Source organism: Agelaius phoeniceus, chromosome 3 (genome assembly GCF_051311805.1).
Source record: "Agelaius phoeniceus isolate bAgePho1 chromosome 3, bAgePho1.hap1, whole genome shotgun sequence".
Classification (NCBI taxonomy): Eukaryota; Metazoa; Chordata; class Aves; order Passeriformes; family Icteridae; genus Agelaius; species Agelaius phoeniceus.
The window spans coordinates 67,264,525-67,289,951 of NC_135267.1; the positions used below are offsets into that span (position 1 = coordinate 67,264,525).

The following is a 25,427-nucleotide window of genomic DNA, read 5'->3' on the forward strand; positions in this document are numbered from 1 at the left end:
TTGCTTTATACACAGACTGATACAAAGTGAAGTCAAATACAGTAATAGTCTTGGCCAAAGTAAATTTGGTTCAAAATAAAAAATATTACCTTCGTTGGCTGCTCAGAAATTTTATCCACACACTATGGCATAAAAAAGTGAAAATGTTATTTAAGAAAGGGATTTTGTATCAGAGAATTTTAGTTAAGCTTTTGGCTGAATTGCAGAGAGTAGTGCCAAGTGAATCTACCAGAAAGCTGGTGTAACACATACATTCATGCACACATTCTGCTATACTGAGCCTGTACAGGAATTGAAATTAAATTCCTATGAGCTAATGAATTCTGAAAGTGATGAAATGGCTGTTGTTGATTTGTTTATTTTCTCTGAAGATGCATTGCCTTCACACACTGGGTTATCTTGCCAACAAACAACATCTTTTGCCAGTTTTCTTGGAGTGTTTCCATTAGTAGAGTAACCTAGGAAGAAAATTTACACTGCCTGTGAATTTGATCCAATATGCTTTAGTGACTTATCTGTGAAGACATCTTCACATTGCACAAATACAAGCTGGAGAGGACATAGTGTGATGTGTGATTTGCACGAGGTTACCTTTTATGGCTCTAATAATACAAATGTAAAAAGTAAAAGTAGCTTGCAGTAAAGAAAAAAAAACCCAAAAAACAACCATGTATGAGTATTTAGTTGCTTCAGTAAAGAGTGTAGTCAAAAATTCTGGGATTCTTTTTAACTAGCATATGTGATAAATACACCTCATAGATTTAAATGTCTGGCCATTCTGTCAGCAGAACTCAGGTGTTGTATTTGGTGTTTTACATTTCCAACTGCTCTCATATATTAACAAGAAAAGTTAGGGACCTTTGTCGTACTAGCCTTTTGGAAAATTATTAAAGATGGGACACTATAGATCCAGCCAATCAGGGTGATGGATGTCCTTTGCTCAGGACTGATGGGTGCTGTGGGCTAAGATCTACATGTGGAGCACATCAGAGATGTGTCTTTTAATTTTGTATTATGAAAATGAGCCCAACTTCCTAGCATCTATCAGTATGTACTCTTGGTACAATAAAATCCTCAATGTTCTTCAGTGTCAGAGGCCTAAATGATGCCTTGATGACATTTTTGGCATCTTCTTGTTCAGCATGTTTAAGACAGAGTGACTAATCTAGATAGATGAATGGAGCCTGAAGATGACTGCCCTATGTATCGTTTCTCTCAGAACATCTAGATGAGCTTCTTGCTTTATTATATAAAAAGGATTTTGCAGATACTATGATGGATACTATACTACAACAGATACTATTTTGAGTTAAGGGCTGGTTTTCATTAATACCATTCTTGTTTTTGAAATTATTGAAAATTATATACTTGAACTTACTTGAAATTATATACTTGCACTTATAAGGTATCAGTGTTTTTGTTGTACCTGATATGTTGTTACTTTAATGTCAGAATCCCCCGCAGTGAAATTTCAGAAACTGTGCCAGACAGAGAAGAAGAAAAAGATATAAATTCTGTTCACAAATATGAGCAACTTAAATTATGTGGGACTGATCAGTAAACTATGTCTTTTCCTACTGCTTTTGAGGGAGTGGTAATTATTTATAGTAATTTTTGGAAGAATTTTATCAGATCTATTTGACTTGGGATATATATCCCAAAGAGGATCTGTCTTTAAAACTAATCAAATAACAGGCTTCAAAATGTATTTTTGAAAGTGAATATGCAATATATCTCACATTATCAATTCTGTCTTTGAACTATGAATGTCTTTTGTTGCCATACCAACAGTCTGGTTGGAAGCTGAAACCTGCTAGACATGTCTGTCTTGGATATGAAGGACTTTTCCTTTCAGTAATTTTGGCTTCCTATTCACTTTTTATAAGATCAAATCTTGTGAAATCCTGTATTATGAAGGGCAATACCACATGTGAAAATAAACTGATCATTTCATGTGGTGTGAATAAAGTAAGGAACAATATGGTCTAATGAGTTGGGAGTTTTAGATCTAATGAGCTGGGGGGTTTGCAGTGGACACTTTTTTTAATCTTTTTTTTTTTTTTCCCAGGCCCTCCTTGTTTTCAAACAGTAAGCTTTCATTAAACTTATTTTAAGTTATTTTTTCTTGATGACCTGCGGGTTTCCTTTCCATAAAGATTGCATCTTCCCTAAATCTCCTGTAGTCATCCAGTCTGTAAAGGAAAAGATGCTTCTTTGCTTAGCAACCTGGTGGATATACAAATCACAGCTTCCTTTTTTGGTTCCCAGGACACCTGTGCAACATCCATAAATATTTTAATCACAGACCTAGCAGAGTGTGGGCTTGTGTTAAAATTTTATAAGTAAACAATGAAAATAGATCTGGATGTAGATAGAAGGTAGTTAAAAGGGCAGGAAGGAAGTACTCATATATGGAAGAAATCACAGGATGGTGTCAATGTGCAGCAATCAAGATAAGATTTGCATGAAAAATTTTGCCTGTCACACAGTAGAATCCCAAAATCACAGACTCAACTGAGCTGGAAAGGACCCACAAGGATCATTGAGTCTGAATTCTGGGCCTGCACAGCACCATCCCAATGGAATCTTGTATGTCATTCAAGCGGCAGTGAAATTAAAAGCTCTGGGTTTGTGATGACTGTATGGGACCAAATAGAAGACTAGAAGAGCAAGTTGTCTTTGAGATTTCTGAAGCCAAGGTTCAAAATCCTTTTCCAGGTTTTTCCTTTGGGATTTGGTCTGTTGTATTTTTCAGCTAAACAGGTGGGTCAAAAGGGCTAGGGAAAGACTGGGATGGGCTTGAAAATATTATACATGTGCATCTTGTTACTCTAAAGTACAGTCAACTAGACATACAAATGCATCCTTATGTGTATCAGTATGTAGGTGACTTACAAAATTTCCTGGATCTTACATGGATGCATAATTCAACCACAATGGACTTAACTTCAAGCATGTTACTGTCAGCTTTCTCTCGCATATGGTGTTCAGAGGTAGATTCCAGATGCACTTTTGCTGTAGAAATCTGTCACTGATTTTTTTTTTCTGTCCTAGAAACCACCAGCTAAGTTTATTTTTATCTTTTCAAATGACATATGTAACCTTGTAGCCCAGTAAATTTGAGGACATTTTTGCTTGTAATAGGCCACAGATTTTCCCTTAGGCTCTATTTTGGCCTATCTGGAGATTTGTTTTAGCTTGCAGCACTACTTGTCTAATGACCAGCTGACTATCACCTACTTTTTTTGGTGTTTGTTTAGCTCTCTATATTGTGTAGTTGTGATAATTATTGCTTTTCTGCAAGTAGTACACAATAAATAGTGTTAATTCTGTGTGGAATGAATGACCTGTAAGGCTACAGTGAACTGCAGCACAGAGAAGTAAAAACACAGTGTGACACTCAGGGCTTAAAAACACTGGTAGATTTATACTGGAGACTCTGGGCTGTAAGCAGCTCTCCAGTGACCAGCAGAGGAATGAAACATTGGCAAGTTTGTTATACAAACTTATAGAAACAGATTTACCAAGAGTAGTTAAAAGAAAAAAAAAATCAAAACCAAACAAACAGCAAATTGACTTGCTCTGTGGTCTTGCTGAACAGTGAAGAAAAAACAATGTCTGCAGAATGTGTTATCAAACCTAAAAATTACTCTAAGTGAAGGAGAAGGAACTATCCAAATTGCTATCCTCCTGGAAAAAATTCTCTGGATGCTGCAGATTCCCCTTCTTTTCTTCTCTCTCCTGCATCCCTTCATTTCCCCGCCCCTGCCCCCACCAAGTTTTGACCTTAAGAAGGTCAACAAAACATCAAAGACATGAAAGTTTGGATATATATATAATTTTAATTGTGTATAATTATATGTATGCAATACATCATACTACATTTTATACCATATATGTATGTAATAAAATTTTAGTATCTTTGCAACTAGGTTAAAAATAATGGGTCAGGTTTTTAAGACTAATTAGCTGCCAATAAATTCTTGCGTTTGCATATAAGTTGCGTTCCTTTTCTCCTTGACAAAATTTTTAGTGTAAGAGATGAGCATTGACACCTATAACTTTCAAACAACAAATGGGCAACACTCATCTAGGAAACATGGTATAACTGGTGGCATCCTCTGTATTGGAACCCTCTTAACCCTTTATAAAAAGGAAAATCTAAGTGCCATGACTAAGGTCACAGCTCAAAGGCTGATTGCATTTTGATGGGATCTGAATCACAGCAGATGAGTTCTCTAGGGACACAGGTGTTCTCATGCACAATTCACTGCTAGTCCAGTTAAATGATGTCTGCTATAAATAAATTACCTGCACAACCTCATATAAATAAAAGATTTCAGCATTAAATAAATGATGTGAACAAATAAAAAGGAAAGACTGACATTCATATGGCTTTAATTAAACCAGAGAGGAAATATGTTTTGCAAGAGGTTTTTTAAAGGAGAACGAATTATTTTTCACTGTTGCCTGTAAGCCATTTGGTGTTATTAATTTTGGGAGATAGCATTGCTTAAATGCCATAATAAATGCATGGTTGCACAGAGATGCTACCACTGCAATTACATGTGAGTTGGCATTTTCTCTAAATCTTCCTTAGGTAGTCACTTGGGATTTCCAAAAATGTTTTAATTTGACAAAATGTATCACTTTTGGTGTCTAACCAAAACTGCTTATATTGTTAATTTTCACCATAGAAGTGTTTGCTAGACAATTAGCCAACAGGTGTTACTTGTATTAATGTAAAAAAGAAAGGAAAATTAAATTATAAAAAATTTTGTCTCAAAGTGGGGTGGCTAAAAAGTACTATAAAAGGAAACGTAGCCTTTCAACACTGCTGAACTAAAAAAAGATAGTACAGATGTGCTAGGCTGGTTGTTGTTTGTAATTAATGAATAATTCCTATGGGTTTTTGATCCATTTCTGATAAAAAGAGATAAAAACGCAGATAAAAAGCAGTGTCTGCTTTGGAACCGTGTTTCTTCCTCAAAACCAAAAAAAATTCTCTTGGAAAATATGCTTAATATTTATTCTAGGAAAAAGTGGATTTGAATATAGTTATGGTAAAGTTTAAAATTCACTGTGCTTGGTTTTCCACTGTTGCTTCTTTTTAAACTGAATTAACTGTGGAAGTGTATGAAATTTAACAAGGGCAAGTGCCTGATTCTGCACCTGGGATGGAGCAGCCCTGGTTGTATGTGTAGAACAGGGAATGAGAGGCTGGAGAGAGCACTGTGGAAAGGGACCCAGGGGTCCTGGTCTAGGGCAAGTTGAACCTGAGTCAGCTCTGCCCTGGCAGCCAGCAGAGCCAAACTTGTCCTGGGGCACATCAGGCACAGCATCACAGCTGGGCAAGGAAGGGGATTGTCCTGCTCTGCTCTGCACTGGGGAAGCCTCACCTCGGATGCTGGGGGCAATTTTGGGTGCCACAATATATAGAAGACATTAAACAATTAGAGAGCATCCAAAGGAGGGCCATGAGGATGGTGAAGGGTTGGAGGTGAAGCCATGTGAGGAGCAGCTGGGGTCACTTGGTCTGTTCAGCCTGGAGGAGACTGAGGGGAGAGCTCACTGCAGTCTGCAACTTCCTTGTGAGGGGAAGAAGAGGGGCAGGCATTGATCTCTTCTCTGTGGGGACCAGTGACAGGACCCAAGGAAATGGCATGAAGCTGTCAGAGTGGGTTTAGGTTGGCTATCAGGAAGAGGCTTTTAACCCAAAGGGTGTTTGGGCACTGGAACAGGCTCCCCAGTGAAGTGGTCACAACTACAAGCCTGACAGAGTTCAAGAAACATTTGGACACCATTCTTGGGCATCGGGTGTGATTCTTGGGGTGTCTTACATAGGGCCAGGAGTTCGACTCCATGACCCTGATGGGTTCCTTCCAAATCACCATACTTTATGATCCTATGTTTCTGTAAATACCCTTGAGGCTGAACTAAGCTGGTCAGTGCTGTTAGAGAGGAAAGTGCTGTAAGGACAGGAAGTCTCTCCTAGCTCATTTATCACATGAGAAAAAATTTTTAATGGCATAATTAAGTTAGATACTTTGCCAAGTAAAGCTACTCCTGAGAAAATGTTCATGCCTTTGTAGGAGACCACACCAAGACTCTTTTACCTCCTTTTCTGTATGAGCCTGGAGTTTCATGTACTCAAAGCCAAGTTTTGGGTTTCCAGATGAAAGCATAACAGTATGCTATTACTATGGAAGAGAGGAATAGCACCCAAACACAACACCTGTGTTTACTGTAGGAGTGTTTGCTCTCTGCCTTTACAACTGCCCCCTTTATTGTGTTATTCTAATCTGTAATGATTATACCCTTTTTTTGGATACATAGTTGAGATTTATCTACAAATTAAGACATCTAAATGGAAGTGTCTCAGTTAGATGTCCAAGTGTATTATGTGACTGAGATCTCACTACAGCTACTTCAGAGCAAGTCAAGACAATCTTTAAACCAGTCCAGTCCCCTAAAACAGACACATGCTACCTGAAACATCATCTAGTCTCTGTTGCCTGCATTTGATTAAATTTTCTTTATAATTGCAACTTTGGCACCTAACTTGCTTATAGGCATGTAAGTAAACACACCTCCACATAGACATATATCAAGGTTTTGTGCTGTGAGACTGAATCACAACCAGTGCATCTCTTTTAAGATTGTGGAGCATCTTGTAAGATGCATGGAATATAGGTTGCATTGATTTGAATAAAAGTGTTTCTGAAAGATTTTTTTGAGACTTGCAATGGTGAAGTCACATTTTCAGACCTTCTAGGAAAACATGGAGTCTTAGTTTCTCCTTTCAAAACAACTTTGAAATAAGTGCTTATGAAATACCAAATCAAAAACCACACTACTAATTTTGTAGAGCATTGTTTTCCTTGAAAGAGAACTTCTGTGTTTCTAAATTTGAAACATACATAAGTTAAAACTAAATTCTGAAATCTGTACAATTGTCTTTTACAACTGTGATGAAACCATGAAAGTATAAAATGTGATTTAATTTATGATCATATTTTGGAAGGGGTCGACCCTGGTCTTGTAGTATCTTTGAGTCTTCTCTCTGAACTGCAAATACCAAACCTTGCACACTCAGAAAATGAGGCATGCTTAGAGATTATAACCCCAGAGATTATGCAATGTGAGTTTTATAGAAATGCAGGATCTAGTGCAGACTAAAATCCACAAAGATCTCTTCAGTATTTTCACTTTTGTGTGAGATTTCAACAGGAGTCTATCTGCCTTTAATGCTCGCTTAGGCTTTTCTAAGCAATTGGAAAATATGCATGTAGCTGGTATCATCCAAATGTACAGGTGATGGAGAGGTATAAACACTACAACTTGGACTTGCTGTTTTATGTCAGTGTGAGGGTACCCACATGTACTCAGCTCTCTTCAGAGTACAGCCTTCCCTAGCTGGCATCATGATCTGTTTTATATGTATTGAATTGCAGGAAAAACTGATCACTTAGTAGTGACCTTACTAAATCCACTCTTCTTAGGACATAGATGACCCTTGAATACTTCTGTTTTCCATCAGGTACATAGTGATAGGATCTTATACTTTGGCTGACAAGTCATGTATCAAAACTAGAAACAAGCAAATCTCCACAGCTTTTCTGTTGCCTGGCCTGTAAAAAGCCCAGTTGTGTTTCTATAGCAACTGCAATGGGACAGCAATGATGTCATCACCCAGCAACCAGCTAAAATGCATATTACCTTATTGCAAATACTGGGTAAAGATAAACATTGAGTCATCTAATTGCTAGTATGAATAATTTTGCCACCTTCTTTAACAATTTGCTACAAAGAAGAAAAGAACTCATACCTGACTGGTCAAAACAGGAACCACACTCAATAATTTGAAAGAAGAGGAAGGAATAAAGAAAAGACTTTGTTGCCAAACTCTGTTCTTTTCAAGAATGTACAGTGTAGAAAATGACTGAAAATATTTTTTTTTGTAGTCAACTTGTAAAACTTTGTGATATTAGTTGTGAACTTTGGGAGATACTGGTACATCTTTTGCTAAAAATAATTAAACTGAATCATTGGCATACCTGTACCTGTCTGACACTGTAGAGTGGAATTCTTGAATTATGTACAAGCCAAACACAGGATGCAATAGTTACTGCTTAATATTCTTCTCAGCTGGCTAGGATTGAAAGAAAGGACTTGGTGCATCTCTAAATTATGGAAGGAGCTATAATTTTTCTCCAAAAGTCAATGGACAAATGAAATGAGCCAATCAAAATTTCAAGCAAATTTTATCTTGCTTTATCAATTTATCATCAAGTTGATTGAATATTTTTCTGCTGAATTTGTATAGAAGAGTTGAGTAATATTTCTGGTAGAAATTCTACCTTCTCTCCCCAAGTCATGGGTTTCCCCATTTGACCTTGCTGCCTGATATGGTTTCGGCTGGACTGGATCTGCAAGCCCTCATTTTCAAGCAGAGACTAAGACAAAGTTTCAATCCTTCTGGTAGGAGTTGCTCACTGTTGTATCCCTACTCTTCTGGATCTGATAAATTAGTATCTTTTTATCAGACCTTTCCATAAATCTATTGTGAAAAATCTTGGTGTTTATGATCTAAGTCTGTTTGACCCTTCCAGATCCACCTTTATTTGTATACTCATTTCTAGAAAATTAATTTGCTAATTAATCAGTGGTACTCTTAGCTTTCTTGGTTACTGTAAGTGATGTTTGGCCCCTATTTGAACAGATTTTCTGTCTTTATTCAAAGAACTCTGTTTTCTTTCATGGTGGGAAGAGAAGTGTGAGATCTTCACTGGTGTTTTTGTATTTCTGTTGACTCTCACAAAGCAGGAGATCTGAGCGCCTCTGATGCCAGGTGGTACACAAACCTTCCTCTGTCCACTGCAGTATATCTGCCCTCCTTCCTTGCTTCCACTTTCAGCCTTAACTTCCTGATATTGCCTGTTCTGCCTTTGGTCTCTGCTTTGCACGTGCCTCATTTCCACAGGTCTTCTGCTTTAATCCAGGGTCTAAGTCAGCAGTTTCCTCCAGCTTGGCTTTTCAGTACCTTTCCCTAGCCCTGCCTTGGCTCTCCAGCTGCTTTGTCTAGTTCTGCATTGGTTTTTTTCTCTTAATATTGAATGCAGGAACTAATGCCCTCTACACCTGCCATTACGATTCAGAACTTTTCTTTATTATTATCTCAGCACTCCCATTATTGCATAAGTCTGAGGAAAAAAACACAAGCAGGAATGGCAAAGTTCAAATATAATGACATGATCTTCAGTATAAAGGCCTTATTATAAAAACCCCAGAAATTATTTCACAGGTACCTAGAAGAAAGGGGATGACACACAGAGAAAATGTTCTGTAAAATTACAGAGATATCTGCAAAATTATTTTGTTTATCTAACTCACAGCATAGGGAGAGAGCTGCCTTATTTTCTGTATCCTGAGAATGCTGTGATTTGACCTGTGCAATTGCCAAGCCAAGGGCTTTTGTGAAAACAGACCTAAATAAAAAAGTTAAGCAGCAGGTGGATCAGGACTTCAGCTTTGTGAGCAGATGCGAAATGAATCCTTTGGAATGGTGTGTGAGTAGAAAAATAAAAGTGAGGGTAGAAAATAAACATAGACTGGGGACTAGGGCAGCAAAGAAATGTTGAAATTGTAAATACATTTTGTTCTCAAAGTCTGAATTATAACATTGCTTTGGCCTCTCAAAGTCCCAAGAACTGCTTCGTACAGCGTGTCCCTGACCAAGACACAGAATAACATGTAATCATAAAATCATAGAATGGTTTGGGCTAGAAGGGAACCCTAAAGATTATCTCATCCAGTCTCTCCTGCTACTTTCTCCCAACACCTTCCACTAGACCAGGCAGCTCAAATGCCATTAGTATTTCACCCCTTACAGTTCATTTCCTGCTTTCTACTTTCTTCCACATAGTTTTTATTTGAAACTGGGTGTTTTCCCTGGATAAAATCCAGTGCAGCTGCTCTTACCTTAAGAAGAAAATAGGTAAGAAGCATATTATTCCTCATAATTGCTTCAGTGAGTTAAACAAACATTTTTCTGCCTAAGCACCACAGCCAACTGTTAAGTGAACTGTGATTTTGAGGCTAGAGCTAAATGTGTCTTTAGTATTAGATAGCCAAAGCATGAATTATCTGTATAATTTTCACAGTTTCAGCTAAAGATATTGCTTGTCTTTTAGCAGAGGCTTTATGCATTTGTCTCCATGAGATACAAGGGGAGATACTGATATATGTTCTCCCTCACTGTGAATATCTATTCTTAGGATGCTGAACCTTTGTCTTTCTTCAAGTGGCATGTTATCCTAGAAATTCCAGTTCAAAGGTTTAATGAATTGGAGCAAAAATTCAAATTATGTAAGTTTTCTGTAGTTGGAAATGTTCATTGGCACATTAATATCTTACAAGTCAGCCCTGCTCTGAAGAAAAATGGATCATCTAGAGACTGGACTTTTTGACCTGTGCCACAATTTTCTCTGTGCAGTCAGATACATCAGTGTTGTTGTAACTTAGAGCAGAGCTAACCCAGTTGGTAAATTAAAGATTATTATACCAATGTAAATTGCTTCAGCTTATGAGTGTTTCAGAATTTTGGGTTAAAACACTTACAGCAACATTGATATGTTATTTTATTCTTATGGTCTGTATTGCATGAAGATTTTGTTTTTTCAGGTAAATGTTCTTATTTTTCTCTCTTGTAATGATCTAAAGTAAGGAAAAATCATGCCCATCAAATGTTCATAATATGTGACATTTCCCAAAAGTTCCCAAATTATTTTTTAAAATATCTTTTTTTCCCCTTCATATCTGCACTCCTCTTTATATTTCCATATTAGACACCTGCCATTTGTCTGGTTTTACCAGTTTCCACAGTGCCAGGAGGTAGTGCCATTCAGTGTTTGATGCTGTGTCTCTCAGTAAATGACACTTTTCACACACATCTGTGCATTACATCCCCTTACTGATATACCCACCTGCTCCCTGAATTGAATGGGGCTCACTGGATGAGAGAGGCAGCTCTCATTCTTTCTTTATGTTATTAGAGTGCTCTGTATCAGTTCATGAATGCTTGGTCCCAAATTTATATCCCTGAATTCTCAAAAAAATTCTTCATTTTTAGCTGGAAGCAACTTTAAAATGTCATTTAAAGGTGACTTCATCCACCTTCCCAAGGAAAGAATACTACTGGTACCTGTGCCTTCACCCTCCAAGAGTGCCTCAGCCACTCTATCTGGTTCAAATTGTTTGTGGTCAGTAGGCTGTATCTGTATTGCTCCAGTTCCTTTTACATCTATGCAAAATATTGGACAAGCCTTTCTCTCATTGCATCCTGCATTTTACATACCATTCTCAGCCTTCCTGAAATAGGAATTGTTTGTTGCTGTGAGATTTGCAAATCATTCCTGTAACAAGTTTTGAGATTCAGCCATCCTACATCTTAACTATAAGTAGTTCAAAAAAGTTGAGACTTTTATTAGAATTTGATCCATTATTTTTAAATTTGACTCACATTATAATGTCCATATATATAGATGTATTTGTTTACATGATGTAATAACACAGAATGGGAAATAACTCATTACTGGAATACATTTTTCAGCTTAATCTCAAACCTGTCTCCATTAGAAATGTGAGGTGTGACAAAACTAATCAGCTATCACCTGTCATAGTAGTTTAATTAAATTGTAGTTTCTCTTTCTCTAAAAAAACCCAAACTGAACTCCCTATTTTTGAACAGACTGTTACACTATCTTTAATTAGTTTTAAGTAAATATTCAAAGTTAATAATGCAGAAGCTTTAGTGAGCATGCTATGTTCCTGCATGCCAATGACATTTTTTCTAACCTAACATAATTTGATAGTTTTATGAGCTTCAACACAGTGTCAGTCAGTGCGTGTTCTGTATTTTCATGTAAATGTTCCTGTCATCAGGAGAAATCCTTGAAAAGAGAAAGAGAAGTAGAATGTTTTCTAATGGCTCATCCTGAAAAGGCAAAAAGTACAGTAAAGAAAAACTAATATGGTCCTTTTGCTGTATCATCTAACAGTATTTCAAGCAATTAGCTTTACAGTGGGGGCCTGAAACAGGAGAAATTCTCTTTCTCTGAGCACTTCAGCAACTACCTTTTCCAGGCAGGGACAGAAAAATTGCATTAACTGTTTTTTTGTGAAGGACACTTCAGGCTGATCAGTGGCTTGTAGTTTGCTGAGTTTTTAATTTTGATTTAAATTTCTTTAAATACACTTTCCAAACCTAGGTGCTTTTACTCAATCGCACTGTTATTCACTTTACTATAGGAAGGCTGGAGAGGGTTCACACAGCTCATTTCATGTTAGAAAACCAGTGGAAGTTTCTGATGTAGAGAGGAGGACTGCAGAAAAGAAAAAAACATTCATGAAAGAGAGAGGGAGAAGGAAAAATTTCCTCTAGGGGTGCTGCCCAGTCTGGTCTATCCCTTAGAAGTCTTATCTGTTGTGGAGGAAGTGTTCCTGTGCCAGTATCTTTCTGTGGTCTGATGAAACACTAGCCTGGGAGACTGGAAACAGCTTAATTTGACAAGACAAACAGAGCTGGCCCATTTCAATGGGTCAGATCAGCTCAGGCCTCTCCCTCCCCACTGCATTACTCATTCATTTTGTTGGCTCAAGCATCTTTTTTCAGCACATGTATTTTTTCATAATCAAGAGAGAATGCTAATTCCTACCTTTCAGTTTTTACTGAAGTACAAACCTGTGTTCAGTATTGGCTGTTACTGGAAGGATAAATTTTACAGCCAGTTTACAGGCAAGGATCGCACTTCACTAAAAAATCTAATATAAAGTCTGAATGTTATCCAAATATCAAAAGAGTATCAAAATTCAAGTTCTTTATTTAAACCTCAGATGGAATTGCTGAGCTAATGCAGAGTCTGTTTGCTAATAGATGTGCCTCTGATTGAAAGAAGGCTAAGTTAAATGAAAGTAATAATTATTTTTATGTAAATGTTAATGTTTCCACATGTAGTGTGTATTGATGTCACATTATAATGTCACATTATAATGTCAAAAATGGTCTTTTGTAATTTTATTGCTACAATTTAGCTGCAATGCTTAGATCAATGGAAGCCCCAAATGTTGATTTGGGATGCTGTTTGAGAGGTGATTGCAGTTTTTTTAAGCAGACAAAAAACACTCCCTCAATGAGAATGCAAAAAGCACCAAACCAGAGTTCCAGTACCTATGTTATGGAACATCAAGTGACCACCATTCTGTAATACTTTTTGGTTAAAGTTCTGACAAAAAATAAATCTTATATCCAGATATATTTTCTACCTCCTGAAAAGGTGTCTCAGAGAGTTCCATCATTTTCCTGATTTTCTTGTTCCACTTTAGTGAATATGCAATTGGAATGTACCATGCTGAATAGTTCTAAGAATTTTCTGGCTTGTTTCAGTCTTTTTTTGGGAAAAAAAAATAGAAAAAGAAAGAAAAAAGATGTGCCAATGTGTAAACAATCCAGGAAACAGTGAGTGAAAGCTACAATCTTCCCCCTGACCTTGTAGCCTGCTTCCAAGCTACAGAAATGGACTCCATTGCATGTTCTTCTTTTAGCTTCTTTTCTACACTTCAGCCTAATTGCTGCAAAAAAAATTAAGAGTTCCCTTTAGATTGACCAATGCCTTGAGACACCTGGGAAGAAATATGAGCCTTTCAAATTGCTTAGACAAAGAATGTGAACCCAAGTTTCTGTCTGTGTTAACAGCTTTAGCACTGAGTTAATGTGCAAAGTGAGCAATGCCCCTACTTAATCAGATTCTGCCAACCACGTTGCTGCTGCCTGCCTTGAGAGGCCCAAAGTAGGTGTCCTCTGAGAAGACCAGATTGTCTATTCCTAGTCTAATGGCTTGGGAATCAAGGACCTTCAACCACCCAATAGAGATTGTTACACCACAGTTGACAATGCTCAGATACTAAATTTAGAACTCGAAATCAGTCTTTTGATGGTTTTCATTCCTTTTTTCTGTTCTTCTGCAGTACAGAATTTGAATGACCACTATCATTACTCTGAATCTGGCCCTTATTATATTGCACATGGGCTATAAAGGGCTGAGCAGTCTAAAGAGATGCATATTTACTCTAATTCCAGCTCTGGGAAAAAAACTTCAACTTGTTCAAGCTGACTCTGACAATAATTGCAGCCTGAAATGAGTCAATAGATTGCTTCTTGAAAAAGTAACCACTGCACATATTACATGCTTCTGAATGATATTGAAAGTTTCCTGGGGAAAATGCATATCTGGGGACTAAGGTGCTTGGTACCCGGTTGACTGGCACTAGGACCACACTGGAGAAACATTTCGGGCTTTATTGCAGTCAATTATGACTTCTACAGAAGCAAAAAAAGCTCATTACTTCTCACCATATTCCCCTGTATATTGTTTTAGATTAAATGAAAATTGAATTGAGACATGGTTACAACTTTTCCATTGCTGTGTTGAGAGGTCTGGCAGAGCCAAGCTCCTCAGTTGCCCATCTAAAATGTATCTGGCACCCCATTTTCCTAATGTCTGCTACAATCATTAAGGTCTTGCACAACACCCAACAAATTAAAAGTTGGCCAAGATGATTACAGGTTCTGCTCTATTAACAGTATCCATGAAAAGTGTTTTGTAGTGCTGCTACTGCTGGTTCCACTGCTGGGGCAATGACAAAATTGAATAGGATCACAGCTGTATAACTCCAGGAATTTACCTTCTCTGCTGTCTCTTGAAGTCACGAGTCACATTTGTCTGTACAGCGAGTTACTAAAAGTAATTTCTGAATGAAAAGCAAAAGAAAAAATAATTTCCACCCTTTCAGAATAAAGTTGCATTTTCTACATGTGTTTCATTTTCATAGTGCTGTTAAGCATTCTTTATATTTTTTTCAAACAGAATCTAGATACAGATTCCTAGGGCCATTCATTTAAGAACAGCTTTTATATCAGAAAAGATGTTTCTTCTTTTAGTGTTGGAACCACACCAGGAAAGGGATTTCACTTAATCCATTTTCTGAGGTGAATGTATTTTAGTTCCCCTCTGCAGAAGCAAATTTTATCCTAAAACGTCATCTGAAAATGAGAATATAAGATATTGAAATCAGAAACTGTTTTGGTGACCATCAAAGAAACTGCAAAATTCTTAAGCAATTATAGCTAGAACTGTATTTTTACACACGAAAATTACTTTAAAAAAAGGTAAGAAAAGTTAAATCCACATGCAGTCAAAGAGTTGTGCTGCTGTAGCTCAGGCTTGGACTTGAAAGAGATATAGGTCCATCACTTGAATACAAATTTTTTCTGGTGCAACACAATTGGCATGCTTGAAGAAGAAGAAAACTAATCAGGCCTAATTGGTGAGTTTTGGCCTCTTAATCAATTCATACATAAGTCTCTGTCTTTTTTTTTTTTTTTTTTTTTTTTTTTTTTTTTTTTTTTTTTTTTTTTCGCCAGCTAGCAGGTATTGAAATGCACAGGGCACAAAGGCTTCCAGGCCAATGAAATGAAACCTGCTAACTCCAGTCATATAATGCTTTCAGGAGAATTAATATTTCTGAAGACTACCTAGCTGTTGTTTTGACTTGGGAACTTTCACCATCTGCAAGGTACTCTTGACAGAAACCAGATTATTATTAGCCTCTATTCATCTGTCAGTATTAGAAAAATATTAAACTGCTGCATAGTCCATCTTGATAGTATATTTGATTTGTGGCCTGCAATTTTAAAGTTTTCTACTGTATTTACTCAGATTAATTTTTATTACCAATTCTTCTCCTTTCTATTTGTCCTGCAGAGACATTCATATAGTTGACTCTTACCCCTAAGGTAGCTGACTTACTTGCTTAGAGTGGAAAAAAAAAAAAAAATATATATATATATATATATATATATTCCTTGAGCTAAAGGACTGTTGAGGACATATGTGTACCTTAAATGCTCTCTTTTGAAGTGTTTAGCCTCTGTAGTCTGAATTGGATCTCTGCCCTGTATAAATTTTCCTCCAAGATAAGTATGCTTGTTTTATAAGCCACACATTCTGTCATGTGAAGTTGCAACCCTAACTGCACATACCAAATAAATTTGAATCACTTTCTGTGTTCTTCAATGTGTTTTTGGAAGCTGTCTTTTTGCAGCTAAATAATAGCTGATATTAATGACGTGACATAACATTCACAAAACCAAAACATGCAAAATTCAGCAAAAGCAGTTTTAAGATTTGCATACTCAATAAGGAAGAAAAGGGAGGCTGATGGAAGCGGTGGAATTTATGGACCCATTGCATTTTTTTCTTGAGCAGCCATTGCTAGTTTGTTTTTCTGGGCATCAACTCTTGAAAAGGTGTGAAAGCTTTCTAGATGGGGGGTATCCCCAGTGAGCCCAGTGATCCTGTCTCTTTCAGCTGGCTTTCCCTAATTCTGCTCTGTGAGTTCTGTGGGCTTGGTGTTGCTGAGCCTCTGCCCCGTCACAGCCTCTTCTAAACAGAGGATTAAACAGCTGGATGGGGGGATATGCACAGGGGTCTGTACAGTTTTTCCCCAAGAGGCTGCTGGCAGGAACTTCTAAAAAAGAAAATTTTGAGCTGCTTTGACCTTGGCATCTAATAGCTTTTTCCCCCACTGTGCATTGTCTTGCATGTAATTTATTTTTCTGAGTTAGTATGAGATGTCAGTTCCACTTGGCTGCACTTGTAGAAAACCACTTCTTTGCTACAGGTTCTTCTTTGCTACATGTTGGAAATCGTGTGGTGGGGAGGATGAAGACCTTGCATGTCGCCACTATATGCATATAAAGGAGCCATTTATATTAATGGCTGGTGAAGAAATTACCTTTTTCCTTTTTTTTGCTTTTATTCAATTTTTTTCTTCTTTTATGTTTTTGTTTTAAAAGGCAAGAAATAACAGCTTGTCTCTTGGAGAGCAAATAACACTCTTTAAAAGCAGTTGCCAGGCAACCTACATTTACAGTTTTGCACTAAACTCTGAACAGCAAAGAACCTTCCCTTTCCAGCCCCCAAAATAAAATAAAATTGAAATAACAGACATACAGAAGACCCACTATTCTAGTGCTCAAAATGTTTTTGGTACCACAAAATGTCTTTTTTACAGTGATATTCAGAATGGAGCAATCTACTAGGTTAGGTAGGTAACCTTACATTCAGGTAAACGAAGGAGGATTATTTTTTTCTTCTGAAATGCACTTGTTTACCACAAGTTTGAGAAGGAATGCAGAAGAATTGTTGATAATTTTCCAATCAAACACTGAGAAGAAAATTTCACCCTGATCCTCAAGGAATGGTGTGAATCACAACTGTTTCTATGGGTATAGGTGCACACATTTTTCCCCAAGAGAGAATCTAAACACCTTTCATGTTCTAGGCTGCTACCAGGGAGATGGCTGGGGGCAACCTGTGGTAGGGAATGGCTTCTCCCACTGCTTCACGTGCTTTTTTGGTATGTGAAATATTTTTGGTGAAGTTTTCAATGGAAATACAAACAGATATGTGAATTACGTGAGAAGAGTGTCAGACTGTGGAACTGCCAAAGAACCCCTGTGCTCTAACACAGAAATTGTTAAGATAGAGGTGCATGTACAAAATTGCTGTATCCAGTCCTGTAATTCTAGTGATTCAAATCTGTGCATCACTGAGACATCACAATATGAGCAACAAATGTTATTATGTGGGATTTTTCTTTTCCAAGAGTCAAATCAGAAGGACTAAGGAGAGTTGTTAAGGTCAATTCTAGGCATTGCCACCGCTTCAGAGTCAACCACAAGGAGAGCACTCACCTGAGCCCTGGAATGTGAAGATGTTTCAGGATAGAGCTTTAGGTTCAGGTAGAATTTTAAGTTTCATGGATTTATAAACCAAATTTTCCATGTCTCTGCTATCCTATGCAGAGTGGAATAAGCCTGTACAGAGCCCACAAACTCTTCTTCGAGCCTCTGTGTGAATCACAACATTTTGCATAGCTCTATTATCCTCCTTTGGAATTTTGTCATTAATTGTAAGTTTCCTTCTTAGTTTTCTCTTTCAAACTGTATAGTGCTGTATAGTGCTTTTGTGTACAAACCTGTCTGTTGCATTCTAGAGGTACATTTCAGTTGGGAGGGAGTTTATTACGGCTCCTGACGGATTCTTAGCCATGCAGGGCTTACTGAGAAGTGAGCTCTCTAAAGATAATGGTTTTGAATGCCTTTTGAGTGTGTTCATACTACCAGGAAAAAGACAATTAAATACAAAGATTGTAGGGGTCCTTGGCTGCTGAGTGCTAATCCCTTAATTTCATTTTATTCACTTCACTTTGCTCCCTTTTCCACGAGGGAAAGGCACACAGAACTGCACAGATTTTAGTGCTTTGTTGGATCACTTTTGCCATGTGGCTCAGCATTGGAGCCGAGAGGCTCATGGCCTCCATTTGGCATATTTTAAGATTAACAATACCTTGGGCAGGAGGGACCAGATGGACATAGCTCATTGAACTCTTTTTTTTTTTTTTGAGACAGGTTTTGGTCTGTAGAATACAAGAAGCAAAAGCACATTTCTGTATTGGTGTCTCCTTGTGTTTGTGTCAGCAACCATGAAGATTTTTGTTTTTGCAGTCACTTCCAGTTGAACTGCATTTTGCACAGAATTTTAAAGCCTTGCAATGTCTTTGATGCCTTCTCCAAATGACTTTTTCTATGCACAGCAAATAACAATGGGATGGATCAAGACATTGGCCTGATAAAATATTTGAGCTTACCTGGCAATCTGTCAGTGAGTTCCCTTCGAGCACCCAAAAGCGCTGTGCTTGCTTGCCTGCCAGTGTCAGCAGCACAAAAGCCATTTAAGGGTTTGAGTGTCCCACGTTCTTCATAGTGTCTGTAGGCTTCCCCTGCCTTCTGCTCAGGGGAAGAAGGGGGACATAAAGTAGTACCCAAAAAATGAACTTGTATTGTATGACTAGGGTTTTGTCCAAGAACTTTTCAGGAAAGCTTAGTGGAATATTCACAGTTAAGGAAGAGAATAGGAAAGATGATAAATTTATAGTTGGCACAGAATTGCAGAGTGCCTGAGGTTGGAAGGTCTGACCACTGGAGGTCAATTGGTCCAAATCCCTTGCTCAAGCAGTGCCACCTAAAGTTGATTGCCCAGGACCATCCAGATGGCTTTTGAGTATCTGCAATGATGGAAACTCCAGGCAACCTGTGTTAGGGCTGGCTGAACTCAGTGGTGAAGAGGACAACCCAGTGATAAAAACTTTTGAATGGCACCTTGACCAACTATATAGTCTTGCTAATGCAAAGGCTTGGAATTAAGGACAGCCTCTAAGAATTTCCTTCATGAAATATTTATTTTCTTCCTATATTTTATAACAATATTTACAAAAATATAAGAAATGTCTTCTGGGAAGTTACGTGACATAGTTAAGACAAATAGATTAGTATTAATTTTATAAAAATGTGTTTCCTTTGTTCCTGTAACATTACTTTTCTAAAATGATGCATTTATAGAAAGCTGAAAATAAATTTAAATAGTGTTTTGGTTTTTTAAAAGGCCTTCAGTGTTGCCAGTTCTACATTAAAAATAACATGAAGATAGGGTCTGTCTTTTTGACATTAAACCAAATGTTATTATCAAATTACTCAACCACCGAAACTATTTGTAATAGTGATTAGTTTTTCTACAGTTCTGGTAAGGTACCATAAGGACTGGAGTATTACTGTTAGCTTTGGTGGCCTTCATAAACACCTGGCTACTGCTTCAGAGAACAGAGCCTGAACTTCAAACTGCTTTTGCTATTAACATTATTTAAGGTAAACTCAGGTTTTCTGTTCTTCTGTAAGTACAATATTGGCTAGAATACAGATTTCTTCATGCCTTTTCAACTATACCTGCAGACTGCAAAGCTGATTATTAACTCAATTTAAGCTTGCAGATGTAAGAAGCTAATCACAGGCATTTTATTCTTCACAGTCTGCAAAATGCTTATTGTTTTGAAAACACTGTGCAAAGTCTGCTGCCCATATGTGTAAATGCAATCTACTAACCTAAAACAAAAAATAAAATGGAAAAGGTTTTTCCATCATCATAATATTTTGTAAATATTTCACCCAAAGTTACCCTTTTGTTCTGTGGAATGTGAAACAGCAATTGCAGATACCCACAGAGGAACATGCATTGAGATGGTGGTGGGGTTTTCTTCTGGCTGCTGCTAAGTGCCTTCAGTACAGACCCCATATGTCTCACTCAGATGAGACTGTCACACCAGCTTGCTACAGCACTAGCAGTATACACAAGAATATGAGAACTTCAACCTATTTTAACTAGTTATGGGCCTTAGTTGTTTCAAAATGGTTTTCTTTCTAGTTATTTCAACTGTCCCAGATATTTGTGTTAGGGGGTTGTAGTAGTATCAGACAACTTGTAGTTCTGTGTGTACAATTTACTACTCCAAATACTATTGCAGCTGTCAGATTATCAAAACACAATCCAAACACTAACAATTCTAAATGTACAGAATTTAAAAGAGGCATTGAAATGCCAAACTGGATTTTAGAAATGCCAACTCTTTAATGGGAAAGGTTTTAGATCAAAGAGAGGTAAAATTGGCATTTGTTTTGGGCTGTGACTGACACAACTAATTTTTCTAGAGACTTCAGCTGGTTGCATACAAGAGGATAATTACTTTTGACATTTATTATGCACAAAGGATAGTTATTTTACTTTCTTCAACAGTTGGTTTTAATTTATAACAGAATTATAATATCTTTCATTTTTAGTGATTTGTGGATTATTTGTTTTGAAAATTTTGCAGTATGCTATGTATCTTCCACTTCCCTTACAAGTAGAAATAATGCAGTCCTCTTTCAACCTCTAGATTTGAGGCACAAATCTTATTTTAAAGACAATTTGTGGGTAATTATTTATTTAGCAGTCTATTTAAAAGAGGTCACGTGAAAAACTAAAATGCAATATTTCACCTTTTTTTAATTTAGTTACTATCAAGACATAGGAAACACTTTCAGGCTAACAATCCTAACTGTACTTTATTTACAGTTCCAGATATTCTGCAGTTTCAAAACAATTACTCTAGCTTAAAAAAGTGTAAATTACTATTAAATCAGCTTAAAACATCCAGGTTTTTATTAATTATAAAATATTTCCATGTACATTTTGAGAGTTGGTGTTTGTTTTGAAGTGGGCAGTGAAAATAGGTGGGTTATCTTTCCATCTGTTTCTATCAAATTTGTCCAACGCAGCAATGCAACAATAAACTTTATCAAACTTGAGTATTTTGAAAAATATCACAGAAATGGTGTATAAGACTTATGTTTCCAACAAATGTTTTTAAAGGTAAAAATATCGATGTGTCAGGTCAAACGCAATTTGACAATTTTTTAACCACATCCAGCAATTTAATAGTAGTGTAAGTCACAACAAATATTCCATATTCCTTGCTGGAGAAGAGAAAGGAAGTGTATATGTGCTGGCACACCCAGCCAGTGTCCCAGTTGAAATATCTACCCATAGTCTGTAAAATATTTAAGTGATATTGATACTGGAGGGGTTTGAGTATGTGCTTATAGTTGAGTGCTCCGATGAGTAAGTATGGATTTAAGTGTGCTCTTAAATATTCTGCTGAGCACAGACCTGAGCTTGTAACGCAATAGTGATCTATTGAATAGGTAGCAGAGAAACCACTGAAATCAGCGAGTTCCTGAAGGGCTGTAAAAGCCTGTCTCTGAGGAGGTTATTTGTGAGATTAGACCAATACCAGGTACCAATACAAGTATTCAGCCTCAAATTAAATTCAAAGATGTTTTAATATTCATAGTTTGAAATATATTGAAAATTTCCTGTAATAATACAAACTAGACTTGGAGAAAATTCTGCAACTGGGTTCCTTAGAAATATACACAGATTCTAATTTTTTTAACTCTTAAATTTGTTGATACAGGGTCAGATTCCAGTTGCAGCTGTGATACACAATCATTCAGCAGATCTCCTCTCAAGTTTACTACTCAGCTTTTATTTTTTTGCATTCAACAGTTCTCAAAAGATGGAATGCGACATAAATACATCTTTTTTTAAGCTACAGTTTTTGGTAGATATTTTTATCCTAATTTCCAACTTTGCTTGGTTTTATTTTCTTTTACTTCATTCCCTGCACTTTACCAGTAGCTATGTAATCTGAATATCACTTTCTATTCATTAGTTCTAGGTTGCTGCTCAGGCTGATCCAAACCTCTCTCAAGTGAATAGAGAAAGTCATGCAAAATTTGAATCCAATCCAACATTGTCATGCTCTTTAACATTTGCTCATGATTATATGTTTCTGTCCAGTTCAGATTTCCTCTACTGTGGGTTATTGCTAATCAATTTTAAAAAATCATGATTTGTATAAAGTAGGGGAGAACATCTGTCCAAAAGAGATATCTAATTAGATATTCTGTCCATGAGATTTGTCTAGGAACTGGCTATTTAAGCCAAGTACTTCATAATTGAAATAGAATACTTCTAGCATTTCTATGAAGAATGTTTTAAAACAGCTGATAGATTAAGTTCTTTGTGCTGCAGATAGGTTAGGCAAACTTATTCTCTATAATATAATTATACTGCAGGACTTCACCCAGATGAATGATTTATTTTTGGTATATGGCATTTTCAAACCTTGTGTAAAGTGTATTTTGGTCCTGCTCTAGAATTTCACCATTGCTCGCTATTTTTTGTTCTTTGTGCATTATAGTGTTTGCCAGCATATACAGTGAGAGTATTCCAAGGGAGGAGCAATATCCCTACAGCTGTAGGACCTGATCAGTTTTTGATATGTCCAAGCAGAAGCAGATGCTTCAGGCTTCTCTCTCCTGCACAAAAAGAAGTGATCTCCAGTTTTTCATGTAACAACAGATCTCAAGGCTAAGTCCTCCCTGGAAATCACTCTGTTGCTGGGACTTCAGTTTATTCTTTTCCCAGATAAAGAAAGAATGGCTAGCAATAAGTTTCTCTGTACTGGTATTATCCAGAAATCATTTCAATGTGCTAGAAAATTCTGTACATTTATCACATTCATCAAATGATTCTGGCTTACAAAGACCACTGCAAAGACTACAGCAGTGTAACATGATTTAGTCATTTGATTGCTGAGTGGCAAGGGCAGTTCATAGAGGAAAGAGTTCCCGTAGTGGGGGTCATCCTGAGAGCAAATTTTGTGGGATGGCCATTGCAGTGGCTTAACTCCAGTTTTGCCCATTCTAATTTAGTGTTGTGAGAACTCATGCTGTCTAAAAAACCTTGAAATCCAGATCCTTTGCCAGATACCAGTGCTGCCCAGTCAATTGGTGCTCATCTCAACATTTTTAAAGCTGTGTCCAAGGCATTAGCTCCTTGACTCCTGCTGAATTTGATTGAAGTACAATTGCTTAATTTCTCTTTATTTTCTATGTGGCTTTTGAAAATCTGCCCCTGTAGACTGAATGGTAAATGTAGGATGAACCCTATTTGCCAGATAATAGGTTACTCAAAGTACTGGATATTGTTACTCTTGTTAGCAGGAATGGGTTTGTAGTCATTACCATGTAAAAAAGAAAAGGTCACTGTGAAAGAACAAAAACTTAAACTCTGTTCTGAGTGAAACATAAGCATTTTAGCCTCATAATCATATCCTTGCCTGACTTTTATCCACTTCAAGTGTTTCCTAAATATATAAAAAATATGTGAATATTTTCCGTGCTAGGCATTGAATGTACTGTTGGATAGGGTCAATATTTTTGCTTAGGAAAAAGTTCTGAAGCTGAATATCATGTCTGGAAACTGGCACAGTCACCATTTAACTTGCAGAAACTCCTTGGATTTTTTTTTGACTGATAACAAACAGAAAAAAAGCACAATAAATTCTGTGGGTTTTTAATTATTTCACTTACACATCTCACCTGAGAATCTGTTTCTTTATCATAGCCAAAAGCAAGTCCGAGGTGTGTATTTATCAGTTGTAATTTCCTGCTAGATCCTTTCCCTAAATATCCCTCTATTGAGGAAAGGAGCTGTGGAATTCAATATTCTTTTCACAATATGACTGAGTCAAGCCTAGCAACTTTAAATTTGTGCTGAGGAGGTGGAAGTACATAGCAACAATGTCATGCTAACAGCCTGTAGCAGTCAATACAAGAATCAGGATTTTATTTCTGGACATTGCTAATTATTAATTATTTGGTATGAGTTTTCCAAATTATCATACAAAATTTTCAGCTGAGGCATGACATCAGTTTTGTTGTCATTTACTACAGCAAATATTTTACTCGTTCATTGAAAAAATTAAGGACAAACAAAGCAGCAGAAAATAGGGGTAGGGTGTCAGCAGATGCTGTACAGAAAAATCTGAAAGCAAACTTCCTAATCTCATGGACTATTCCAATAGATATGTCCTATTAAAAACAAAGAATCTGTTCATTAACATCTACAGTAGTCAGATTTGATCTGAATGAGATAGGCCCCAATTGCACTGTCAGCTCTAAGGTGATTAAAAAAACCCTGTAAGCTACATAAAGATTAAAATAGTGTTTCCTTTTTTCTCCCTTACTGCACTTTGAACAAAACATTTGCTTATTTTTTAAATGATAATCAAATCTCAACCATGAAAAAGGAAGTCAAAAGAGGAAAACAAATAAAACCCAATGCAATTCTTTTTGTAATTGCTCTACACTAAGCAATAATTTCTTTATAATGCATTTCTCATATGGATTATAAGAACCAACATTTTCCTAAACTAGGTGGATTTTCAGGAAAAAAAAGATTTCTTGAGAATTTTGATGTCTAACTCAGAACACAAAACTAAATCTCCTGAGCTTAAGACCAGCATTTTGGTTTTGCACAGTACTGTTTTCCCATTTAATTTCACTTATACTTTCAAGCTTATTCTTGTCAACTGTGGCAGTCAGCACTGAACTTTTCTTCCACACTGCAGTGTTGAATGATTTGAAAATGTCTCATGTACAAGGAAAGAATTAAAAAATATGAATAGAACTGAAGGTAATAGATGTCCTTCAGTGAGGTGAAACACTGAAGAGGGCACTAAGGGAACATGTATTTAGGTAGAACCTCACTTCCTGTGGGGACCTGGAGGCTGTCTATGTGTTCAAGGCTGGAAAGAACCTTTATAAGGCAGCATATGACAATGTTACACATGACCGAATCAATACACTTATATGTAAGAATACTCAGTTAAAAATGCTGGCATGGAGCCATCTCTCTGCCCAATAAATACCAAAATAAATTGAAACCAAACCCAAGACTGCTTGCTAGTCAGTGGGCAGATGCTATCTGTCTAGGGTAGGGATTAGCTATGCCCTTCACCTTTCCCCAAGCATGTCAGTACCTGTTGGCACTCCTGGAGACATTTCATTGAAGAGAAAACTTGAG

General features: G+C 36.9%; 1 protein-coding gene across 5 annotated transcripts in view; it reads left to right on the plus strand.

The window, feature by feature from the left end:
* GRM1 (glutamate metabotropic receptor 1) overlaps positions 1-25,427 on the plus strand; it is a 187,322-nt gene that overhangs the window by 58,657 nt on the left and 103,238 nt on the right. The window lies entirely within an intron of this gene.